This window comes from Ambystoma mexicanum, chromosome 11, assembly GCF_040938575.1.
Source record: "Ambystoma mexicanum isolate Mex_15411 chromosome 11, UKY_AmexF1_1, whole genome shotgun sequence".
In the NCBI taxonomy this organism is placed as follows: Eukaryota; Metazoa; Chordata; class Amphibia; order Caudata; family Ambystomatidae; genus Ambystoma; species Ambystoma mexicanum.
The window spans coordinates 479,996,971-480,017,808 of NC_090934.1; the positions used below are offsets into that span (position 1 = coordinate 479,996,971).

General features: G+C 48.5%; 1 protein-coding gene and 1 non-coding gene across 2 annotated transcripts in view; one reads left to right on the forward strand and one right to left on the reverse strand.

Moving 5' to 3' along the window:
• HSD17B12 (hydroxysteroid 17-beta dehydrogenase 12) overlaps positions 1 to 20,838 on the reverse strand; it is a 1,764,331-nt gene that overhangs the window by 302,518 nt on the left and 1,440,975 nt on the right. The gene's annotated exons all lie outside the window — the stretch shown is intronic.
• Positions 12,734 to 12,844, forward strand: LOC138505363 (U6 spliceosomal RNA). Its single transcript, XR_011280159.1, has one exon. It is a non-coding gene; the product is annotated as a U6 spliceosomal RNA (small nuclear RNA).

Genomic DNA, 20,838 nt, shown 5'->3' on the forward strand with positions numbered 1-20,838 from the left:
CTGGGGTATGCTTAGTGGAAGCGCTATTCCTGATCATGGGTGCTGTGGTCCATGTGGAGCGCAAGCAGAGTAGCTGGCTCCTGTGATCTGTGGGCTTTGTGTAATGCTGTGGTTTAGTGCGGCAACTCAACCTAGCTAGTCTGCGGGCTAAACATTTAAGGGGGCTAATCTTAGCATTATGTTTGAGTGTGTGGATCAGTGGGAGGTATGAGGAGTGAGGGTAGAAAACGAGTAGGGGGAAGTCAGCTGAGTTGGGGAGTTTCGGGACATGGCAAGTATGTTGGTGCGGGGAACACAATTAGGCAATGGTTATGAGCTGAAGAGAGGCATGGAAAGGGGGGGCACCTTATGTTGTGAACTCTAGATGCTGGTGTGAGCCGACTGAGTAGGGCATAAGAAAGGGTGGCTGCTAAGGGGAGGGAAGATTGGTTTTGCAAGGCGTTAGCGCACCGCTGGGTAGGCAAAGGATGCAGTAAAGACTTGTTGCTGGTAGTCTAATGCACAAAGGTAGAAAGATGTGCGGGTTGGGTCTTTGTGGGTGTGCACTAGTGAATGTTGATAGTAGTCCTGCAGTATTATAGGATGCGAACACAAGATTAGGGCCAACATGAGACGCCTGTGCGTGGATGACGGGCCGTAATCAGGCTATGGCGCTTTTAAAGTAGGGCATACATGTTAAACACCTTCAGGAGATAGTTTATAAACGGCAGGCAAAACAGAGAGTACTTGCATAGAGACTGTGAGAGTGAAACAAAACACAGAATGTGTAATCGTGCATATGTTACATGGAACACACTGTGGCTTCATTCGCGTGGAAAGGGCGAGAACTTTTTTAGATGCTCCTTAGCATTCTGCCTCGGATGTTGAACATAAAGCAACATGTCATCTGCGCATAATGAAATTGAGTTGTGGGAGTGAATCTTTGCGCCTCTGTGGGCGTGGTACTGACGAAGTGCACACGCCAGAGGTTCCACCGCTAGGGCAAACAATATAGGAGAGAAGGGGCAACCTTGTTGGGTGCCCCGTGATGTGAATTTAGTGTCCGATTGCCTGCTGTTAGTGAATATTATGGCCTTGGGGGTTGTATACAAGAGGCAAATCCACTGGAGATAGGTGGTGTTCAAACCTGCCAGCCGGAGGACCTCTAAAAGAAATGGCCATTCGACCAAGTCAAGCGCCTTCCCGACATCTAGGACGGTGACCACGATCAGGGTTTCTGGGTTCACGTTGTGCATTAGCATGAACCGCCTACGCGGGTTATTTTGGGTGGAGCAGCCTGGGATAAAGCTTGCCTGGTCAGGTAGGACCAGGCTGGGCATTTAAGGGAGAAGATTATCCGCTAGTATCTTAGCTAGAATCTTATTGTCCGTGTTAATTAAGGAAAGGGTCCTTGTCGGGTTTCTGTAGTACCGTAAAAGAGAATGTTTCCTGCACACTATCATGTGACCTAGGTTAGGCAAGTGATTGGAAATAAGTAATAACTAGTACGTATTGAGGAAAAACAGTTTGCCACTAGTTACTTTGTTGAAGTAGTCAATTTGTAAAAGAAATTCAGCAAGTTTTTTAGGAGTACAATACATAATATTTTATGTAATAGCCCAACGCGTTGAGTTTTTTACTATTCATCAGGGGCTTCTTGTCAAAAGATCACTACAAAGAAATTTGGTACCAATTTGGTTTGGTAGTCACTATAGTCATTGTTCTCTATTTATATCATTGGAGTTTTTGCGCAAGTATGGGCCTTATTACCCATATGGCATTACCTTAACATTAGTCTCACTCAGGATTGAGCCGCCTATCCTTCAATTTCTATTTACTATTATACATGCGTGTTGTGTATAACCACACTAACATGCTTTTGACTGTTTAATATCAGCCTGCAATCCGCCCCGGATGTGGTGCACCTACGGGTCTCTTACCAGATACACTGATGTTCTAGCTATTATCGTCCAGATCTTGGACACCTGCAAGACTAATTCTAGAAACCTTAGCTTCAATGCCGTTAGTCACTCTATAATTATATATTTTTTAAACAGCATTGTTGACATATGACGTCACACGCGCAATTGTGTAGTGACGTCATAATGATATGCCACTATTTGTAGCGGCCATTTTGAATAATTAAATGAATGCTGGTGGACGCCGACGTTCTATCCGTGGAACCTTGCCATCCAGCGTCTAAGTTTATAGAAACTTTTTTCACTTCTCCCAACACCCCCAGCACTGACATCTAGCCTACAGTTATTTTACTTTTCCAATCTTTTTAGATTTGGAAGTTCTGCGGACCGTACGTACAGCCCATCTTGCTTTGAGTAGGTGCCCGAACATGAAACGAGCATGACACCACTGTAAGAAGCTCCTTTTTTTAGCCTTTTTATCTTAAGTAACCTACTGCTACTTTTAGTTTTTTAGTATGTAAGCCTCATGCTATCGGATAATTCTCTTTCTCCCCTGTCGATAGGGCACATTCCCGGCATCGAGCAGCACATTAGGCGGTGTGCTCATCTCTCGCATTAAGACACGTAGCATCTATCTTCCTGCTGTAATTTCTCCAGGTGTGCCCACTTCTATTAAACCAGTGGAAGCATCACAGCTTATTCTGTATTATGCCCATTTGGGTAACCAGGGAACTATTTTTCCATTTCATAGTGAACAATCCTTTCTACCGAGAGACATATGAGATGGAGGACTCGTTCTTTTACAGCACGGATCAGATGAGATCAAGTATTCTATTTAGTAAGATCCAGTTCTGGTAAGAGCCACTTAAGGTCCATTATCTTGCGTAGTCCCTATTGCTCAACAGTCCATGAACTTTTACCCGCATCTATACTGAGCACACATTTGAGTAGCAGCCGTAGCTGGCTGATCATTGGTGATAATCCTATGATACAGGATTTACATTGATGATAGTAGATCTTTTTTAGTTTATGAATATGATCATAGGCATTCACATAACTAAATTTCTGTACAATTATGTTGTTCTTGATAATCTAGACTGTTTCCAACTTTGAAACATATTACAAAACATTGAGAATTTAATCTCCACCTACCTAAGATATAGGCTAACATCATCAATCCCTGGACTGCCATTCATGAGTTACCAATACTGGTGCAGTGAATTAGTATTCTCATAGTAATGTTTAGCTCCAATTTTGGATGTACATGACTTATTCTCCGATTCATGAACTGGTGAAATTGAAACATTGTATTGTAGTTTCAAAGGTACTTTTCCAGAAAAACTGATTATTTCTGTTTAATCAGACCAACACCCAGGTTCACCCCTATAGGTCCAAACGTAATGCATTGGTATCCTGCTGCACGTAAAAGAGCATTTGGAAGAAAGAGTTAACTGATCTATTTGCAATGCTGGAAAGGGCTTTGACCCAACACACCTATCTAAGAAAGGCAAGGAAACTATAGAGTGCAAAAGACAAGCACGCTTCTATAAATTCGCTTCAAGTATGGTGGAAATCTACCCTGGTGATGCTGGGGGAATCTGGAACTACGAGCAAATAATCCATGTTGCCTATCTGATATAGGGAGGCTAAGCATAATTGGAGAATGAGCAAGGCTTTAGATTAAAAAGTTTAAATATGGCCCAGCAAGTCACGGGAAGATAGCTCTAAATTAATACATACAAATGTTGCAGCTAAATAGCTGGCTCACAGATTGGTATTGGCTGAGGAGCCCTTTCTGACCAGGACGAAAGCATGGCACTTTGATTTGATGAATCTCAGTGGGCTCAAACGCAATGCTCGAGATTCAAGCTGGGTGCATGCCCATTTTGTTCGGGCTGCAAATACAAACATCCCTGCAGCAAATGCAGAGGGAATCACCAACAAGTAGCTGCAATACTAAACAAGTGGGCGGGGCCTAAGGGTTGCAAAAGTAGCCATAGTGTTGCTAGCACATCAATGGAGCCATATAGAATAGCTCCTCCACCCCACTGACAAACTCCTCCCCCTGCTCAATACCTACCCACCACAATACTAAAAACACTTGAACGTTATAGGAAGATTTCTCCCAAAGTGTTCATATACGTTATGAGGAACATCCATCAGCTGTGGATGACTCGTAACCCCCACCATCAAAACGTCAGTGTTTGGGGGCCAACCATTTTTTTCTTCTGACGATGTGGATCCCTTACTCACTTGCGAGTTCCCTGTAACCATCCAAAATTCATGTACATTCTTCAGTGCCCTCCACCCAACAAATAACTTGTCCAGGTAATGCATCACATTGCCTCCTTTCTGTTGCAAAGACCAGTCACAAAGTTGCTAAACATCCCAAAGTAGGCGCACAATACTGAGCAACACATTGGTATACCTTTGTCATAGTAACACTCGCTTTGAAATTGGAAGCCTAATGGATGGAGGCTGTCCAGGTGAACCGAGAGCAGTCTAAAGGCTTATTGACTGCTTTGTCCATAATCGCCTCTGTCAGACTGTCTAAGGAGTTGAAATGCCAGCAGGTGGTGCTTGAGCCAGTGTGAGCATTGATTGGGTGGACCTTTGCCAATAACAAAACAAAACCTTGTACGACTTTGCATTTGGTGGCAAGGTAGCACATTTTTAAAAGCTAGCAGGCAAAGAAGATTTCCCCAAAAGCCACTACATCTGGATGGCCATGAAAGAATGGACCAGGTTGGAAATCTCCAGGCGTCCCATTGATTTTATTAAGCTGGGAAATCTAATCAATGCCGTCCCACACATTTGAAAATGTGCCTATGAGGAGAAGCTTTTTAAAGTACAACATGTGTTGCCATTCTTAAGGGCCTTCAGGATGGGCAATCTAGGGGCTACCAACAAAGCGAGCAAGAGGGGAAGAGGCCTGGCAAGGAAAGACAGCAATCACTGAGCATAAAGCAAGTTTATGGTTGTGTCAGTCAAAAACAGACCATGTGGGGAAAAGTAAGGATCAGCAGCCGCGGTTGCCTGGTGGGTTTTACTAAAAGGTTACTTGCAGGCCGAGCTCGAGTGTCCCCCTAATGATGCAAATGGATGGCTCAGCATTGAGCTGCTATCAATTCCAAGGAGGTAGAAGACTGGCCCTGGACATTATTTGTGTGGATGACATTTCTTCTGGAACATACTCATGCAGGATTGGGGCCACCACATTAACAGCTTGGTGCGACGATGATTAGGTTGGAGTGATCGGAGTTGGAAAGCCAAATGTTTTTAAAGTTTTGAGTGGACCAAATGCGATAAGACACCCCCAATACAAGGGCTGATTTTCCTTCCTCACTTCCCCACAGTGCCCTGCCGAAAACTAGAAAAACTGTGGGTGACTGGACACGCCTGTCTTTCAAGGGCCATAAAGTGAGGAAATCCAAGGTTGGAGGAAGATGGGGAACACAATCCAAACGGTAAAATGTTGGGGGATACCTAGTGAAAAACAATAGAAGCCCTCCTTGCAGGGACACAAGAGACCAGTAATGATGGATATACTTTTGGAAGGTCACATGAAAAGCTACAGCAGGGGTAGTGCATTCTGTGAAATGATTGGTTGCTTGAGGAGGCTTGTCACCCTGATGGGAAATACAGAATTGGTCTGGGATAGTTCCACATTACAAATGGCTCGGAGGAGTGTCACAACGAGCTGTGGAGGAGTTACTTCTTTTAAGTATTTGTGGAGGCTCTGGAGGTGCAACGGTGGATAGAGTATTAAAGGGTATTCGAGGGGTTGGGGGGTCAATAGGGGCTTGTACCCCATCCTGGCAGGGCAATGCGTCTTCCACAGATGACTCTGGTCACTTGCAAATAGTTAATTTGTGAATGCCAAAGGGGGGTGGACGCCTTCCTGTGACAAGCGCCTTCTGTATGCTGAACGCTGAGTTGCCTTAGAAGGAAAAGTTACTTTAGGCCAACCTTTGCAACCTCTCCTTTTCCACTGGAGTTTTCCCAACTGCTCTCAAGCACTCCCTTCTGCACCCTCTTCTCAAGAAGCCCTCTACTGACCCTTCCATTCCGTCAAACTACCGACCCAATCTCTATCATTCCCCTCCTGCGCAAACTCCTGTAGAAGCTGGTCATCTCTCAGCCAAACCTCCACACGGAATCAATCAGCTGTTTCCACGACCATCAGTCTGGCTTTAGAGCATCCAGAGGCACGGAAACTGCTCTTCTAAACACTGGTGAAGATCTGCTCTCAAATCTTGACACCAACACTCCCTCTGTCCGCTTTCCCCTTGATCTCTCCTCTGCGTTTGACATTGTTAACCAAAAAAGCCTTATCTCACGGCTTCCTGACACCTTGGGAATCACAGGTCAGGCTCTGGCTTGGCTAACCTCTTTTCTCTCCAACCGCCCATCCCAGGTCGAGCTTGGTGGCTTTCTCTCAACTATCACCCTCTCAACCTGCGGCGTTCCCCAGGGTTCCAACCTATCCCCCCGGTTTTTCAACATTTACATGGCTGCCCTGGCACGTGTGATTGCCACTTTCACCTCTAATTGCCAGTGTTATAAGGATGACACACAACTATCTTTCAGGCTACCCTAAGCCGCCTCCACTTCCTCCTCCTCACTCATGCCTGTAAAACAGATTGTTCGCATTGGGACACCTGCTCCCGCTTTCCCCCTCTCACTTTGGCCGGCCTCCCTTGGCCCTGCACCTACCACCACCTGAGGCCAAAAACCCTGGTGTCATCTTTGACTCCACACTCTCCTTCTCCTCTCACATTTCGGACATTTCGGACATTTCAAAAAAGTCTGTCAACTACACCTCCTTAGAGGCACGCTACCTTTTCTCACTTTCCCTCAGCGGCTCACTGTCTCCAGAGCCCTAGTTATCTCCAGGCTGGACTACTGCAACAGCCTCTTCCTCACCCTCGCTGCTTCCGCCATGCACCCTCTTCAACTCATCAAGAACAGGACCGCAAGACTTATCCTTGGCCTCAAGCCCAGGGATAGCATCTCTCTGGCGCTGGAATCCCTTCACTGGCTCCCTGTGGCTGCAAGGATCACATTCAAGACCCTCTGCATTGTCCACAAGGCTTTCTGGGGGCCTGGGACCTACTTACCTTCAATGTTGCCTTGCTAAATACTGCCCCTCTAGAGCCATCCGCTCTTCTACCTCCAACCTTCTGCGAGTGAGCCGGATCTCAAAGTAGATATTTGGAGGGAGATCCCTTTCCTCAGCAGGTGCCTCCCTCTGGAACAGCCTCCCTGCTTGAGCCTGAAATTTTAAAGATCAGCAAACTCCTTATGACCTTCCTCTTCCTTCTCGCTCACCCTACCCTGAATAATCTAGCGCTCTGCTCTTCCTTCTCTCCCTCCTTCCATACAACTTATTGACTGGCCGCCTGGTCTCTCATGTCCCAGGCACCCCTGCAAGTCCTTTTCAGCACTTGCCACAAGACCCTACACCCCACTGCACTTGTAATAAAACATTGAGAGCTTCTCTCTCTCAGCACTTCACCAGTCTACTGACTGGATGCACTTGGTCCCCTGCCCCTCCATTTCCCTCCTGCACTTGCACGATCTGTATACAACCTTGTCTGAAGATCGTTCTGTCTATCCTCCCTTGTCTTCACCCCTTAATGTGCACTTGAATAAATCACAGAATCACCAGCAGGCCCATTTGCTGTATCGCAATTGTTAAATGTAGAATGTTCACGTAATCTACCTGTGCAGACCGTTATCTCGGGAGGATAGCTCAGCGGCAACGTCCTTGCCTTGGAAGCAAGATGACACGGAGCAACACAGGTTTGATCCCCGGGTCCGCGCTTGGAAACCTCTGGGTATTAAACGTGTTATAAATAACTAATCATATCATATTGTCTCAGAAATTCAAGGGCTCTGAGCAACCCCCCCCCACCCATGTTCCTTCCCTCCGTCAGTGCTTTTGAACACTTGCCTGTGTATAGGCGCTATACAAATAAACATTACCATTACCCTTTCAGTTTGGCAAATCAATGACTGGCGTTTCCCAGGTCAAGCACACACTGCAGCCAGGCTAGTCCTCACACTGACATGGTCGGGAGTTGTGTCGGGACTTGAGGGCTTTGGAAACATGGGGGTGGGTGCATGGAATAGAATCTTCAAATGGGCTAATACAACGTCCGGAGTCTGGTCAACTCATCGCTAATTTAATGTCTTAACTTGCAATGAACTCACACTTGTTGACTTAATCACTTTACCATATATGCTTAAATGTGTCTTTCGAGAGCTCTGCCTGAGGCCTACATTCTCCAGGCTAAGCTAGCAGCGATCTCCAAGATCTTAGCGTAAACAGTGCTTCAGTATGAGCTCTGTTTATAAACAGCAGAATCACACCGTGCACATGGTTTCCAAGCAATTTGCATACTTTTTTCTGTTCGGGTGAGTTTTGAGACAAATGAAAAGAACAGAGTGCATAACTTGCCAGGTCATAAGGGTTTCTTACCTTAATATTTGAAATATGTCGCAAATATTTATCAATGGATTGTTCTTATATTCCCCAAATGCGTATTGCTTTTATTATTCCCAGTATTCTACTCCTTGATGAGATGCGGTGCTGCTCGACTACCTGGGCTGGGGCTCCACCCCTCAAAACTGCACACACAACCCCCTCAGTATCCTCCCCCATCCCTGCGCATAGAGAGCCAGAGTGGTGGGGGTCGCGGGAGTATTATTTTTTCCTTCCATTTCCAGCACCGATTTAAGGAAATGAAAATGGGTGCTTTGCTGAAGCAGGGCAGCACTAAATCTTATAGCCGAGACTCGAGGAGGTCCAAATGCGTATTTCAGGTTTGTGGTCGACAAACCTTTTCCTGGAAGGGTGTTGTGATGAACGAAATAAGCACCAAACCCAGTGTGCATTTACATGTTTATATAATATGTGTTACTGATTTGTAGACAGCCATTTGCCATGTAGAGGGTCCAAAACACATGTGCAGAATCTCTTGACCCCTGCATCCTACCTAGCCTTGCGTAAGCCACGCCCGCCGTTTAGACTACGTCCCTTGTAGGACACTCCAGCCTCGATTTTTATCCCACTTTGTCTGGGATGCTACAAACTAGTTTCGTCAGACGAAACCTCACACTCGGCTCCAAGAAAAACCAACCACGTTTGAAATTGATTATTTGAATGACAAGGCAATACAGTGCCACTAGGTGGCAGCTGAGGACAAGGAGAAAACAATGAGAGCGTGCTCCGTTCAGACAGCTATTCTTGTCAGATAGTATTTAATTCTAATTTGCGTTTTTTTAACAGAAAAAAAAACACAATTTCAGTGTTTTGGGGTTTCATTTAGCGCTAAAACGCTGCCTCAAGGCTGCTTGCAAGTAGCGTACTACAATAGAGCTGGGGGACTAGGGGATTTCATTGCTAGGGGCCGAGAAAAGGGGTGCGAGGGGGGCCAGGGACCGAGAAAAGGGGTGCGAGGGGGGCCAGGAAAAGGGACGCGAAGGGGGGGGGGCAGGAAAACGCACGCAGGTGGGTCTGGGGGGCTTGAAAAACAATGCAAAACCGAGTAGGTGATCCTTCACTTTCCTCAGCGGGTTCCCTCCTATGTAATAGCCTCCCCGCTCCCTTTGCGCCTTGAGCAGGATCTTCTCAAATTCCAGAAGCTACTTAAGAATTTCCTCTTTAACTCCTCCTTCCCTTATTCTCTCCCCTGCTAATGCCACAGTTGCTGTGATCAGTGTCCTGGGCCCTTATGCATCCTCGAGACCCTTACCTCTCTGGTCTATCCATAGCACTTGCATCTGCACACCCTCCGCCCTGGAGGTTTGCAGTTACACCTCCCGCAGCCGGTGTAGCACTCAAAAATACTAGCACTTCATCTGTGGCTCACCCATGAGCTCGGACTCCCCAGCAGTTATCCCCTCTTATTTGCTGAACTTGCACGTTCTGAATACACAGAAGGCATTGTAGGTTTGGCCCTTCTATCCCCCCTCTGCTCTTAAATATTGTGTTTTTAATGGGGTTTTTTCCCCCCACCCTTGCGCTCCCTCCCTGTGGGTGCTTTGAAACAGTATTTTCTTATCTTATAAGTGCCTAACAAGCAAACAATAAATAAATGGACAGCGAAGGAGCTGGGGGGCTTAGAAAAAGGGCGTGAGGGGGGTGAGAAAATGTGCGCATGGGGCCTGGGGGTTGAGGAAAAGGGGGCTAGGAGGTCAGGTCGAGAAAATGTGTGCAAGGAGGTTAGGGGGAGAGAAAAGGGGTGCAAGGGGGCTGGGGAAGAGAAAAGGGGTGCAAGGGGGCTGGGGATCGGGGTCTAAGGGGGCTGGGGAAGAGAAAAGGGGTGAGTGTGCTGGGGGTCGTAAAAAGTGGTATAGGGAGGATGGGGGCCGAGAAAAGGAGCACGAAGGGGCTGGGAGCAAAAACATTTCACATACCTTTAAATTCGCCACTGCATATGCCCCAGGCCCCGTGCTGCACGAAGTGCGGCACGATGGAGGGCCTGGGGGGTTAGGCGCAGGGTGGGGGGGATCCCAACAGGCGGGAAAAGAAAAAGGGAGGGGCAGCCAGAGCGGCGCCCCCACCCGCGGCGGGACCCAAAGGAACACAAGTAGACAGAAGCAAGGTGGGAAAAGTAACAGGGGGGTGGGAGGACAGGAAGGAGCACCGGCAGCATAAAATCAGCACAACAAAAGGTGGAAGGGGTACAAATACCCCAGAGAAGCAGGAACAAGACACAACCAGGTTAGGAGCTCACCTCACTCGGGTAAGCTCCCAGGGCCTGGTTAAGGCGGTAAAGGATTCGTTTTCGTTTTGATCTCGTTTTTGCCTCTGCGGGCTTAAGCGGATTGAGTGTTTTTCCCAGGTCGTTTTCGCCTCTGCGGGCTTAAGTGGCGGGAGGAACGCAAAGAACGGTTGCGGCGAAGAAAAAGGAAGACCCCAGGTGGCAACGGAGGATTCAGCAGCGAAGAGCGGGACCCCGGCTGGAGAAACGGGGACAGAAACAGAGGCCCATGAGCCTGGAGCTGCGTGCATAAAAAGGAAGAACCACATCGCGGTGTCAGCGTAGCCCAACGGAGAAGAGCGGGACCCCGGCTGGAGAGAAGCGGGGACAACAGCAGTGGACCCGTGAGCTGGGAGCGGCGTGCAGAAGAAGGAAGAACCACCTCGCGGTGGCAGCATAGCCGAACGGAGAAGAGCGGGATCACGGCTGGCGAAAGGCGGGTTCAGCAGCGGCGGACCCGAAGGCCGGAGCTGCGTGCAGAAGAAAGAAGACCGCCACAACAGACATCGTCGGGAACCAGGCTGCGGAGGCGGTGAATGAAGCGGGAGAAGCAGGCAACCAGGAAGCTACGCGGGCAGCAGGCACCGGATCGTGGTTTTTGTTTCAGGTTTCGTTTGCTGCAGTTCCTGACTGACGAGGATGGTTTTCAGTGGCGGAAATGCGGGGCAGTTCATGACCAGGAAGAGGGTTTTTTCCAGTTGGGCTGAACAGGGAGGCCGTGCAGTGTTTCCGACCGAGAGGAAGAAGTTTTCCAGTTGTGGCGCGGGTTCCAGCGAGGGGGAACTTCGCAGCAGCCATGAAAGGGCGGTCGGTAAGGAGCCGGTACAGCAGTTGGAGCATGCGCTGGGAATGCTTTGGGGCTTCGGGACAGGGAAAACGGGCTGCAGCGAAATACTGGCAGCAGTGATCGGGTGCTTCACAAGTTGTCGCGTCGGCCGAGTGGCCAGAAAAAGAATAGAGTTCCGCGAGCGACGGCCTGGCTTGTGGCGAGCCACCAGCACCAATTACCCAAGAACCAACCAGGGCCGAGTTCGGCGCAGCCCTCCCGGCCGGAGCACATTGCCCGCCACCGTCAGCAGAGGAATCTCAGGAGGAGAAATACCACAGGCCCCACAATTTGAACAGCGCGCCTGACGTAGAGGACAAACAGAAGGGACGGACATCGTCCCAACCCCTCCAGCCTTGCCACAGTTTGTCATTGCAGTAAAGGAAAAAGGCACATGGACAAACCGCAGCGTCCACCGGAGGCAAGGACAGGCAAAGCAGATCCACCAGTCCGTTTTACCCTCAGCTTCGCACGGAGGCAGCAGCTGGCAAGGATTGAATGCTGCCACGAGAACGTAAAACAGGCCAGTCACTGAATTGACAGCGCAGTGTGCCTTCAGTGCACACATTGGAAGCAGGACGACACGGAGCAGACCAGGAACATGGGGGTGGGGGGGCCAGCGTCAGGTCAGTTCACAGCTCCGAGTGGGAGCCAACTAACAATGCCCCAGGCCCCGTGCAGTACAAAGTACGGCACGATGGAGGGCATGGGGGGTAGGGGAGTTTTAAGAATGGTGTCGCATGTGGTGCAACGATATGCATACATTTTATGACACAGTTGCTGTGATGGCATGCCCCTCTTGCGGCCACGGCGGTTTATGACCGCTATGCAGGTAATTTGATGGAAATGTTGCTTGGATGGCAGGCCCCCTTTTGCGACCACGGCACCATGGGCGCACCAGTGACTAGCAATTGTTTAAAACTGTCGTGGGAAAGGGGCTCCGGGAGTGCTTAGGAGTAAGGATGGGAGTGGTAGCGCCCTCTGGCCGTAAGTGGGAGTCAAGGGGTTATTGGTAGCCATGCGCATGTAGTAAAATAAGGAAAGTTAACGAAGGGAGGTAAATATTAGGGACCGAGTTGATGAGGCTGCCCCTGTTTTCCCTGTGTGTGCATGGGGACTTCTCTCCTTTCTGTGCCGAGGGTGATAGCACGGGCCGCATCAGGCACGGTGGATCCGACAATCAGTAGGGGGTTTGCTGGGGAAGCCCGCATTTAGGAGATCAAGCTGGTTAGGGCAGCGTCCGCCCAGCAGACAATTAAGCACCTGAAGAAAGGAAAGGCACGCCGAGAAGATTAGCATGGCCCCTGCGCAAGGATGACACACAAATTCGTGAAGCGTTCCATATTTTAAAAGCACCCGTGGCACAATCAGTAAATACAGTCAGCAGTAAGCATTAAAGGGGCAGTACGTGCCAAATTAGAACAACGGTCGGAACAGGCAACACGGGTAGCCAGACAGAGGCCCGGTGTAACAATACAGGAGGAACAAGGCGAGCGAAGGCAAGTCTACAGGAAAGCCAGAAGAGGCAAAAGTCGGGAATGACGGAAGAAAGAACAAGAAGAGCGCAAGAATTCAGCGCATGGGCCAAAAAGGCAGAAAAAGACCATGGGGCCAAATGGGTGCTGGATGTGATGCAAAAGGAAGAAAGGGCTAGGGCAAAGTCGCCCCTGCTGCTAGAGGATTCCACGGACAGCAACGAGGAAGCCGCGGTACCCCAAGGACAGAAGAGGGCAAGTGAAGTGGCGGAGGAGTCGCAGGAGCCAGAGAAGAACATGCTAGACCCAAGAGGGGCACATGAGCAGCCGGAGGCGCCGTTGAGGAGTCAAAGGAAAGGTATTGTTAAAAGGGATAACAGAGTTGGGGAAAAAATGCTAAAAAGGTGAAAGGCATGCAGCACGGCTCAGGGTAAGTCGCCCAGAACCTTGGAGCATGGAGCACAATGGGTGCTGGATGTAATGAAGAAGGATGAAAAGGCAAGGGCAAGGTCGCCTTTGCTGCTAAGGGAGTCCAGCAGCAGCAAGGAGGAATACCACAAGGCCAAAGGAGGCCGAGAGAAGACCCAAGAGGGGCACAGGAGCAGCCGGAGGCGCCGTTGAGGAGGCAAAGGAAAGGTACGGTGAAAAGAGAGAACAGAGTTGGGGGAAAATTGGTAAAAAGGTTAAAAGCATGCAACACGGCTTAGGGTAAGTCGCCCAGAACCCGTGGAGGGAAGGTTAAGAAGCAAGAGGGAAGGGGTAACGTCTTCAGAGACGAAAAGTAGCAAAGGTAAAGAGGGGGGCCATTTAAAGGCATGAGTGAATAGGAAGAGAGTAGTGAGCAATAACGAACAGAAAAGGGGGGCCTGGACCAGTGGGCAACGGGTTTCCCATACGACAGAGGGTGGCACAAGAAAGTACGCCAGGGTCGAGTTACCAGGGAACGGGTGTTACCTGACCAGTCTACCTGACTGTAAGGTAGAGGACATGTAGGAGGATGAGAAGGGATCATTAAAAGGGCACCAGTAGCAAGGACCCCCTGTTATAAGGGGAGGGCGGATTTCCAAAGATGGTACATCGTTATATTGCAGCAATACACAGATGACGGGGTGTCACTTGTAACATACCAACAGAAAGTCTTAAAGGCGACAAAGCATTTGGGCATGATGGGAAAATAATGATAGAAGCAAAGACGGGTACAAACATCAGGACATGATAATAACGACAAGGAATCATTTGAGGTCAGGGGAACAGAACCTGTGGGGCAGTCAATAGGGGAAACAAAGAGGACGGCAGAGTAGCAAAGTAACAGACCACCAACGGTGCAAAAGGGGTGGCAGGGGAGATAGCGTGAAAAGCATAGCTGGGAGCATGGAGCACAAGAGGAAGGGCAGGAAAGGGGAAATGCCAAAGTGTCCATTAAGCTTACACGAATAAAGCATCGGGAAAAGGAGAATATGGCCGCGTAGAGGGCAGGAAAATAACACCCACACCAGGAAAAGGCATGGGTTCCACGAATAAAGCTCCGGAAATAATTAAGAGGTTAGCCAATAAGGCTGAATGGAAAAGGAAAAAGATGGCCACATGTATGGCAGGAAAAGAACGCCCATACTGGGAAAGGAATGGGTTCCCCGGAGAAACATCGGAAATAATGAAAAGGTTAGCCACAAGGCCGACTGGAAAAGGAAAATATGGTCATGGGTTGGCAGGAAATTAACGCCCATACCGGGAAAGGCATGGGTTCCACGAATGAGCACAGGAAATAAGGAAAGGGTTAGCCATAGGTTTGGCTGGAAAAGGTAAATATGGCCAGGTGTATGGCAAGAAATTAACACCCACACCCGAAAAGGCATGGGTGCCACGGGAGGAGAAGCGGAAATAGCAACAAAGAGGTCCGAGAAATAGGTAAAACCAAAGGAACCAGGGCGAGCCAAGGAGAATCAGGACAGGAACGTACAAAACGGGTAAGCAGTACAAAAAGCAGGTAAAGGGGTGATAGCGGAAACAGGACAAGACGTAGGTAAAATGTCAATGGCCAACAGGGGCGATTGCTGTTAAAAAAGCGTTGGCCCAGGGTAAAAGGAAAAGATGGGCAGCAGCACATTTGTCTGCGGCCGCATATACCACAAAGGTGGCCGGGGCGACGGACCCAACAAATAGCACACGGATAAGGAATGCAATGAGGGGCTGGGCAAGATCACTGTTTTGGGGGGACCTGAGCGGTTTAGACAAGCAACCCCTCAGGTGTGGCGGCACGTGTCCAGGAAAGGATGCCACAGGACATCGAAAGGGAGGCTAAAGGAAGGGGGGCATCCCAACCCCTGGACACGAGGTGCCCAAAAAAGTGTTAATTACTGTACAGCTGTCATAACCAGTGTACAGTGCCATTGGTTTGTATATAATAAAGGCCTACGGCCATTTTAATTTTTCCACGCAAACAGAGCTGTCGCGTTATCATTCATGGGGCAGGGCACAGTATAACAGGGTCAAGAGCAGGGGGGGAACCCACACTACTCAGCCTAACAGGAGCATGCGTGTCCATTCCGGCCTTCTGACTTCTGTTGTCCTGTCCCAGTGGCTGGGGCGAAACAGCAAGACAGGAAGACAGGAAGTCAGGCAGCAGGAAACGACTGGAAGTCAGGCAAGCACGCTCCTGTTGTGGGGTCGGCACTTCAACAGCGTGCTTTTGAAAACATATGTTTTTACGAAACTGCTGTTGGACAACCGGAGGGGCTCGTGGCCGGACCCTGCTTTGGGCAGGCGCTGACCCGAGATGAGTGTCAGGCCAGAGCCCAGGCTGCGATGTGGGCCTGCACGAGACCCTCGCGGCTTGGCCATACTGCAAAGCCAAAAAGGCACATTTCTCACAGGCGCAGGAACCGATTAGTCCATTCACTAGAGTGTCTGTGTAGGGGCATACACTCCACTAGGGGCAACTCCTAGGTGCGTAGGCGACACCTAGGATACTCTTGAGGGAAAGTGGAATTAATTAAATGTAGGAGATGATCCCTACTAACACGCTCATGTGGGAATAACCTGTAACACCACGGTTTTCCAAACGCTAGTTACTAAAATTTGACGACCTCAGGACATGTTTGAACAAGGTGTTTTAATAAAAAGAAAATGCCTGCTCTAAACCCTACTTCTAAGATGCGGTCCTATTCTAAAAAAAAAACAGTGCTCATCAGGACAGCTTGCAGAGAAAACTCTGTTCTCTGTCAAAATCTATTCTGACCCACCATCTGCAATACCATGATGAAAGGAAAAGACAATATAAGTTTCAGCTTAGGATAGGGTTACTCTCCCATTGGGTAAATTGGTGGTGGCTGGTGTTCTGACCCCCATCCAAGTGCTCTCAGTCTCTCAGCCTTCTGGCCGGTGCAGTCCCAACAACAACACAAACGTCTGTTTACTCTTGGCAAAACAATGGCCATATCAGCCGTCCGAAAGGTTTCTAGTTTATCCCCTCTGCAGGCGTGTATTTGCAATATCAAATTCAACAGGTTCTTCCGATCTGGATGGGTCGATATTCACACAAAAAAAAAAACATTCTCTTTATCCCTGGTGGGATTTTTCTATTTGAAGCCTTGGGTAGGCTCCGGACCTGCTTAGCCCCACTTTGGTTGTTGCTGCTTCCGCCCCGCTCCCTCCCCTGAGCCTCCCAGAGTATTTAGAGTTCCCAGCCAAGCCTGGGCTCCGGGCCTGCTCAGCCCTGCTTTGGTTGTGGTTTCTCTCCTCAACACCCCCCCTCCCCCCCGGATATTCAGATTCTCAGCTAAGCGTGTGCTACAGGGCTGCCCGGCAGATGTTCGTTCTTGCACCCACTTGTGGGATATTCAGATTATCAGCCTGGTGGGGGCTACAGTGTGGCCGCATCGTCCTTCTCATACGGCGCCACGTACCTTCTGTCCAGCGGTAGTACTTGTACATGGAGGCGGTCTGGATCTGCACTCTCAACCCGGCTTTGGCCTGCACAGTCATCTTCCTCACTCCCCTTTTTCCTCGGACTCCATCGTTAGAAAGGTGGGACACTGGTACGTTTCTTCCAGTCTGGTTGTGCTTCCTTCTCTAGCAGCGTCAAGCTCTTCATTCCACAGGCAGCCCTGGGTCTCCACCCACCACGCCGATTGCATGGTTCTTCAGCTCATCTCCTCATGCTAGGGAGAAATTCCCTATGCAAGCTCACTATGATTTGTCCTTGTTCTCTGGGTGTCCATCCCTGGAAAGGAAGGGATGTTTCCATTAATTCCGGTCGTCACCCATGAGCAGAAACAAATACAGGTCAGAAACCAAGCAATCCACTTTAAAGGGGTCCTGTGTATGATTGCTCTGTTCAATGTCCATATAACCAACAAACAGTTGGGAGTTTGAAGAAAAGGAAGGCGAAACAAAATCCTTCCTTCAAGATTCCTTATTCAGAGAGGGAGGGTTTCAGCCCCAATAGGATCCCACGTGCCCTGTCCCATTTGGAGGAACTTGCGTAGCAACCTCATCTCCTAAATCCCAAAGGGGATAGCTCCCCCTTGGGAAGAAGGGACTAAATCCCTGGATTCATCACATTACCTAACGCATTATTTACACAAAAAGTTAGAGTTGAGTATGAGGGGCAAAATACAAGTCAAACAAGGAATTAAAGGTCCTGCCCAAAGCTGTACACACACGGTCAAGTAGCCATAGGTTTCATAATACAAAGCTGGCGAAGACCCTTGATTCCCCGCTCTTGTAACATTCCCTAGAGTCAGCAAGGAGAGAAAACTAGAACGATCATGGGCTTCAATTTCAATGAGGGTGAGGCCCACCAATAGTTTCAGATATTCTACCTGAGCGACTAAAATCAGAAGGGATTAAGATGCATGATGTCATTGACTAAACTTAAAAGTTGCACAAAAAGGTGCAAGTCTAAAGGTACCTTTGTCCAATAGGGAAATAAAATCAGCAGGGTAAGTTATACATACAAGAAATTAAAAACCAATCAAAGGAGAGTATGAGGTGTCTGCAACCTAAAGACGAGATCAACCAAACAGGTTTCTGACTGGTGGACTTGGGCATTGGAACTAGGGTCAAAGAGTAACATTTGCTAGAGGCATGAGTGGTACAACTAGCTACTTTACAAATGGCATCCAGGAGAAGATGCCTCTAGAATGCTGCAGAAGATGCCTCTTTTCTCTGAATCAGTGCGCAGGAATGCCTTTGTGGTCTTTTTCCTCTTAAAGTAACAAAACCAAGAAAATATTCTTTCCGATATTAACACCATAATAGGCAGGAATACGTATGTTAGAAGACAGGATAGCCAGAAACCGGTCCATATAAAATTTAATGGAACGGAGGACATCCAGATAACCTGGTCAGGAGGGATTATGGAAGACAATAGGACCAATACCCTTATTTATGCAACCATCGTATAAAACACTGGGTAGGAAAGAAGATGGGCGTGGATAACCACCTTGACGTCCTCGAACACTGCTTAAGTTTTCTTTGATAATAAAAAATAGATTTCAATTTTCCGACAACATAAGCAGCCTTTACCAGAAAGGAAACCAAAGATTGGAGCTCAAGTCTTCTGAGCCAGCATTGCTAACGCAGCATATACATCCAATACATACATCGAGATCCCAATAAGAATGAGCAACTCAAATAAGAGAAAAGGTAGAGACCACCATCAAAATTTCTCTTCAACACAGGATTCTAGAGAAAAAAAAAACACTTGGAATTGCTGTAAACTCTGATGGTTCCCGAAGAAAGACAAATCCAAAGCCTCGTCTCACCAGACCATAACGTCGTTGAAAAACGAACCGAGTGGTAGGATAACAGATTATTTGCCCGGGGATGCAAAACCAGGACCTTAATCTGCTCTCATATGGAAATTTAATGGACCTCTTCGGAAAGTCCAAGGTGGCCGTACATTAGTTCCTATAGAACAAGGTGTCTTCAACATCTGTCCAGATATGCGCTATGCTTAAACTTGTGCCACAACTTGCCTCAGTCTTCAGCGTTAAACACATATAGGTACTATACCACCTCGCCTTTAGTAGCATGAAGGGCAGGCTGATATCGCCAGAGATGTGGATTTGCAGCAGAATCTTCCAAACAATAGTACAGTAAGTTCTGAAATGAAAGCAATTTCAAAGCAAGAACCTCAAAATCCAGTCTTTACTAAAAGCACAATACATAAAAAACACTGAAACTACAACCTGCAAGGGAAAATGCAGGAAAACCAGGCTCATTATGTAGACTTCTAGGCAGGCTGAATATACTTTGAAATGAAGGAAGGTTAAAAACGGCAAAATGATTTAAAAAGGAAAACCATAATAGCCCTGAAAACATCTTTGGATAAGTTGGAGAAATAAGAATATAATCAGTCGTTAGGGCCCAAGAGAAGGCCATGGTGTCAGGTTAAATAGGATGACTGAGAAATGGTACCTAGCCCACAAGTTGTATACCTTCATCTTTACAGAAGGCTCAAAAATATTCAGCAGGTCTGTGTTCTAGGCAATACCTAAGTATTCTAGCTGGGCATGGCTGTAGAAGCAGAGATCCCTCTCGTAGAGTGTGCCCTGATGCTGGGAGGAAGCTCCCTGCCCGCTGACGGCTAACATTCTGTGATGCAAAGAAACATTAAACAAGACAGTCTTGCTTAGTTATAGCCAGACACTTGCAGGACAATGAATGGGCCATTAAGAGCTGGTCAGATTTTCAGAACGGATACGTCCTAGCGACGTAAAAGCTCAAGGCTCTTTTGGAATCAAAACGGTGGAACCTCTCCTCATTCTTATAGGGGTGTGGTGGAGTGTAGGAGACCGGAAAATCTATGGACTGAAAAAGGTAGAACTCAGAAACCACTTTCGGGAGAAAACCAGGCCTGACTTTAAGGGAAAGGCCCCACCCCACAAAAAAAACATAGGAACAGGGGGTGGGCTCCCAGCACAATGCCTGCAACTCACTAACCCTCCTGCCTGACGCGATCGCTGTTTTCAAAGACAAGCGTCTCAAGGAACAGGAATGCTTGGGCTCAAATGGAGACGCCATCAAGCATGTCGGAACCAGATTAAGATCCCAATCTAGGACAACAAAGGGAGTTGGCAGAAACTTATTCACAAGCCCTTCAGAAATTGGGCCATAACTGGGATCGTAAAGAAAGAACCTTGATCCGGGGACCTTCTGAATGCAGACAAGGCTGCCAAATTTCCTTTGACTGTGGTAACCTAACGGCCTGCCGAGGCCAGTGACAGAAGGAACTCCATCACTGTACTGGTGGGGCAAGAGAGGGGGTCAATCTCGCGTTCCCTGCACCACGCCTTAAATCTTCTCCACCTGCACGCGTACAGATATCTTGGCGGTTGGCAAAGGCGTAGTGGAGAGGGAAGGTCCAATCCACCAGCAACACATCCCCCAGTGCACCGTACACAGGGAATTCCCTCAAGCAAAACTGCCTGCACTTCTTGTTGGACTCTGTGGCAAACGGATCTACTGCTGGGGTACCCCAACGAGAGAAGACCTCCTCCAGGACTTCCTGGCACACTTCCCACTCGTGGGAGACTGCTCTGCATGCTCAGAACATCCGCCAAGCCGTTCTCTGTCCCCACTTGATGAACTGCTGAGATCTTCATCCGGTTCTCCAGCAAAAAGAACCACAGCTGCATCGCCTCTATGCAGACGGGGAGGGAGCGCAGGCCACCTTGCTTGTTCAAGTGTGCAAGGCCACCATGTTGTCTGTCAGAATCGGGGCATGCTTCCCCTTGAGAAATGGGGCAAAAGCCCTCAGGGCTAGCCTGATGGCTTGCAACTCCAACCTGTTGATGTGCCACCTGGTTTCCGTCGCTGACCAAAGGCCACTCGCCTGCAAATCCTAGCAGTGAGCGCCTGAGGCC